Here is a 5,874-nt window from a genome sequence, read left to right as displayed (position 1 = left end):
TTCTCTACAAAAATGGTCTCTTAACATTTTGCCATAGCTCGCTTCGTTTCCGAGATATTTGCAGATTTATCTCAAGGGAAGGGGCCTGACGGACATATTTCGAGATATTTCTCCTTCTTGTTGTTCTTCTTCTGCACAGCTAAGCTGGAAGTGGCATTTGCAGCTCGCAATAGTGCAGAGTTATCGCAAAGAAAGGGGCCACGGTGTTTCTGTATCTCTATTATGTTGGTGCGGCTTCGGAACTTTTAAATATCTTGATATATCTCGAGAACTACGCATCTGATCAAAAAATATCGTAGAACATAAAAAGTAGGAAACTTAATTCTCTACAAATAAGGTCTCTTAACATTTTGCCATAGCTCGCTTCGTTTCCGAGATATTTGCAGATTTATCTCAAGGGAAGGGGCCTGACGGACATATTTCGAGATATTTCTTCTTCTTGTTGTTCTTCTTCTGCACAGCTAAGCTGGAAGTGGCATTTGCAGCGCGCAATAGTGCAGAGTTATCTCAAAGAAAGGGGCCACGGTGTTTCTGTATCTCTATTATGTTGGTGCGGCTTCGGAACTTTTAAATATCTTGATATATCTCGAGAACTACGCATCTGTTCAAAAAATATCATAGAACATAAAAAGTAGGAATCCTAATTTTCTACAAAAAAGGTCTCTTAAGATTTTGCCGTAGCTCGCTTCGTTTCCGAGATATTTGCAGATTTATCTCAAGGGAAGGGGCCTGACGGACATATTTCGAGATATTTCTTCTTCTTGTTGTTCTTCTTCTGCACAGCTAAGCTGGAAGTGGCATTTGCAGCTCGCAATAGTGCAGAGTTATCTCAAAGAAAGGGGCCACGGTGCTTCTGTATCTCTATTATGTTGGTGCGGCTTCGGAACTTTTAAATATCTTGATATATCTCGAGAACTACGCATCTGATCAAAAAATATCGTAGAGCATAAAAAGTAGGAAACTTAATTCTCTACAAATAAGGTCTCTAAACATTTTGCCATAGCTCGCTTGGTTTCCGAGATATTTGCAGATTTATCTCAAGGGAAGGGGCCTGACGGACATATTTCGAGATATTCCTTCTTCTTGTTGTTCTTCTTCTGCACAGCTAAGCTGGAAGTGGCATTTGCAGCTCGCAATAGTGCAGAGTTACCTCAAAGAAAGGGGCCACGGTGTTTCTGTATCTCTATTATGTTGGTGCCGCTTCGGAACTTTTAAATATCAGGATATATCTCGAGAACTACGCATCTGATCAAAAAATATCATAGAACATAAAAAGTAGGAAACTTAATTCTCTACAAAAATGGTCTCTTAACATTTTGCCATAGCTCGCTTCGTTTCCGAGATATTTGCAGATTTATCTCAAGGGAAGGGGCCTGACGGACATATTTCGAGATATTTCTTCTTCTTGTTGTTCTTCTTCTGCACAGCTAAGCTGGAAGTGGCATTTGCAGCTCGCAGTAGTGCAGAGTTATCTCAAAGAAAGGGGCCACGGTGTTTCTGTATCTCTATTATGTTGGTGCGGCTTCGGAACTTTTAAATATCTTGATATATCTCGAGAACTACGCATCTGATCAGAAAATATCATACAACATAAAAAGTAGGAAACTTAATTCTCTACAAAAAAGGTCTCTTAACATTTTGCCATAGCTCGCTTCGTTTCCGAGATATTTGCAGATTTATCTCAAGGGAAGGGGCCTGACGGACATATTTCGAGATATTTCTTCTTCTTGTTGTTCTTCTTCTGCACAGCTCAGCTGGAAGTGGCATTTGCAGCGCGCAATAGTGCAGAGTTATCTCAAAGAAAGGGGCCACGGTGTTTCTGTATCTCTATTATGTTGGTGCGGCTTCGGAACTTTTAAATATCTTGATATATCTCGAGAACTACGCATCTGTTCAAAAAATATCATAGAACATAAAAAGTAGGAAACTTAATTCTCTACAAAAATGGTCTCTTAACATTTTGCCATAGCTCGCTTCGTTTCCGAGATATTTGCAGATTTATCTCAAGGGAAGGGGCCTGACGGACATATTTCGAGATATTTCTCCTTCTTGTTGTTCTTCTTCTGCACAGCTAAGCTGGAAGTGGCATTTGCAGCTCGCAATAGTGCAGAGTTATCGCAAAGAAAGGGGCCACGGTGTTTCTGTATCTCTATTATGTTGGTGCGGCTTCGGAACTTTTAAATATCTTGATATATCTCGAGAACTACGCATCTGATCAAAAAATATCGTAGAACATAAAAAGTAGGAAACTTAATTCTCTACAAATAAGGTCTCTTAACATTTTGCCATAGCTCGCTTCGTTTCCGAGATATTTGCAGATTTATCTCAAGGGAAGGGGCCTGACGGACATATTTCGAGATATTTCTTCTTCTTGTTGTTCTTCTTCTGCACAGCTAAGCTGGAAGTGGCATTTGCAGCGCGCAATAGTGCAGAGTTATCTCAAAGAAAGGGGCCACGGTGTTTCTGTATCTCTATTATGTTGGTGCGGCTTCGGAACTTTTAAATATCTTGATATATCTCGAGAACTACGCATCTGTTCAAAAAATATCATAGAACATAAAAAGTAGGAATCCTAATTTTCTACAAAAAAGGTCTCTTAAGATTTTGCCGTAGCTCGCTTCGTTTCCGAGATATTTGCAGATTTATCTCAAGGGAAGGGGCCTGACGGACATATTTCCAGATATTTCTTCTTCTTGTTGTTCTTCTTCTGCACAGCTAAGCTGGAAGTGGCATTTGCCGCTCGCAATAGTGCAGAGTTATCTCAAAGAAAGGGGCCACGGTGTTTCTGTATCTCTATTATGTTGGTGCGGCTACGGAACTTTCAAATATCTTGATATATCTCGAGAACTACGCATCTGATCAAAAAATATCATAGAACATAAAAAGTAGGAAACCTAATTTTCTACAAAAAAGGTCTCTTAACATTTTGCCGTAGCTCGCTTCGTTTCCGAGATATTTGCAGATATATCTCAAGGGAAGGGGCCTGACGGACATATTTCGAAATATTTCTTATTCTTGTTGTTCTTCTTCTGCACAGCTAAGCTGGAAGTGGCATTTGCAGCTCGCAATAGTGCAGAGTTAACTCAAAGAAAGGGGCCACGGTGTTTCTGTACCTCTATTATGTTGGTGCAGCTTCGGAGCTTTTAAATATCTTGATATATCTCGAGAACTACGCATCTGATCAAAAAATATCATAGAACATAAAAAGTAGGAAACTTAATTCTCTACAAAAAAGGTCTCTTAACATTTTCCCATAACTGGCATCGTTTCCGAGATATTTGCAGATTTATCTCAAGGGAAGGGGCCTGACGGACATATTTCGAGATATTTCTTCTTCTTGTTGTTCTTCTTCTGCACAGCTAAGCTGGAAGTGGCATTTGCAGCTCGCAATAGTGCAGAGTTACCTCAAAGAAAGGGGCCACGGTGTTTCTGTATCTCTATTATGTTGGTGCCGCTTCGGAACTTTTAAATATCAGGATATATCTCGAGAACTACGCATCTGATCAAAAAATATCATAGAACATAAAAAGTAGGAAACTTAATTCTCTACAAAAATGGTCTCTTAACATTTTGCCATAGCTCGCTTCGTTTCCGAGATATTTGCAGATTTATCTCAAGGGAAGGGGCCTGACGGACATATTTCGAGATATTTCTTCTTCTTGTTGTTCTTCTTCTGCACAGCTAAGCTGGAAGTGGCATTTGCAGCTCGCAGTAGTGCAGAGTTATCTCAAAGAAAGGGGCCACGGTGTTTCTGTATCTCTATTATGTTGGTGCGGCTTCGGAACTTTTAAATATCTTGATATATCTCGAGAACTACGCATCTGATCAGAAAATATCATAGAACATAAAAAGTAGGAAACTTAATTCTCTACAAAAAAGGTCTCTTAACATTTTGCCATAGCTCGCTTCGTTTCCGAGATATTTGCAGATTTATCTCAAGGGAAGTGGCCTGACGGCCATATTTCGAGATATTTCTTCTTCTTGTTGTTCTTCTTCTGCACAGCTAAGCTGGAAGTGGCATTTGCAGCGCGCAATAGTGCAGAGTTATCTCAAAGAAAGGGGCCACGGTGTTTCTGTATCTCTATTATGTTGGTGCGGCTTCGGAACTTTTAAATATCTTGATATATCTCGAGAACTACGCATCTGTTCAAAAAATATCATAGAACATAAAAAGTAGGAATCCTAATTTTCTACAAAAAAGGTCTCTTAAGATTTTGCCGTAGCTCGCTTCGTTTCCGAGATATTTGCAGATTTATCTCAAGGGAAGGGGCCTGACGGACATATTTCCAGATATTTCTTCTTCTTGTTGTTCTTCTTCTGCACAGCTAAGCTGGAAGTGGCATTTGCAGCTCGCAATAGTGCAGAGTTAACTCAAAGAAAGGGGCCACGGTGTTTCTGTACCTCTATTATGTTGGTGCAGCTTCGGAGCTTTTAAATATCTTGATATATCTCGAGAACTACGCATCTGATCAAAAAATATCATAGAACATAAAAAGTAGGAAACTTAATTCTCTACAAAAAAGGTCTCTTAACATTTTGCCATAGCTCGCTTCGTTTCCGAGATATTTGCAGATTTAGCTCAAGGGAAGGGGCCTGACGGACATATTCCGAGATATTTCTTCTTCTTGTTGTTCCTCTTCTGCACAGCTAAGCTGGAAGTGGCATTTGCAGCGCGCAATAGTGCAGAGTTATCTCAAAGAAACGGGCCACGGTGTTTCTGTATCTCTATTATGTTGGTGCGGCTTCGGAACTTTTAAATATCTTGATATATCTCGAGAACTACGCATCTGATCAAAAAATATCATAGAACATAAAAAGTAGGAAACTTAATTCTCTACAAAAAAGGTCTCTTAACATTTTCCCATAACTGGCATCGTTTCCGAGATATTTGCAGATTTATCTCAAGGGAAGGGGCCTGACGGACATATTTCGAGATATTTCTTCTTCTTGTTGTTCTTCTTCTGCACAGCTAAGCTGGAAGTGGCATTTGCAGCTCGCAATAGTGCAGAGTTATCGCAAAGAAAGGGGCCACGGTGTTTCTGTATCTCTATTATGTTGGTGCGGCTTCGGAACTTTTAAATATCTCGATATATCTCGAAAACTACGCTTCTGATCAAAAAATATCAGAGAACGTAAATTGTAGGAAACTTAATTCTCTACAAAAATGGTCTCTTAACATTTTGCCATAGCTCGCTTCGTTTCCGAGATATTTGCAGATTTATCTCAAGGGAAGGGGCCTGACGGACATATTTCGAGATATTCCTTCTTCTTGTTGTTCTTCTTCTGCACAGCTAAGCTGGAAGTGGCATTTGCAGCTCGCAATAGTGCAGAGTTACCTCAAAGAAAGGGGCCACGGTGTTTCTGTATCTCTATTATGTTGGTGCCGCTTCGGAACTTTTAAATATCAGGATATATCTCGAGAACTACGCATCTGATCAAAAAATATCATAGAACATAAAAAGTAGGAAACTTAATTCTCTACAAAAATGGTCTCTTAACATTTTGCCATAGCTCGCTTCGTTTCCGAGATATTTGCAGATTTATCTCAAGGGAAGGGGCCTGACGGACATATTTCGAGATATTTCTTCTTCTTGTTGTTCTTCTTCTGCACAGCTAAGCTGGAAGTGACATTTGCAGCGCGCAATAGTGCAGAGTTATCTCAATGAAACGGGCCACGGTGTTTCTGTATCTCTATTATGTTGGTGCGGCTTCGGAACTTTTAAATATCTTGATATATCTCGAGAACTACGCATCTGATCAAAAAATATCATAGAACATAAAAAGTAGGAAACTTAATTCTCTACAAAAAAGGTCTCTTAACATTTTCCCATAACTGGCATCATTTCCGAGATATTTGCAGATTTATCTCAAGGG

This window comes from Osmia lignaria, unplaced genomic scaffold, assembly GCF_051020975.1.
Source record: "Osmia lignaria lignaria isolate PbOS001 unplaced genomic scaffold, iyOsmLign1 scaffold0002, whole genome shotgun sequence".
Taxonomy (NCBI): Eukaryota; Metazoa; Arthropoda; class Insecta; order Hymenoptera; family Megachilidae; genus Osmia; species Osmia lignaria.
This window is presented reverse-complemented; position numbering follows the sequence as displayed.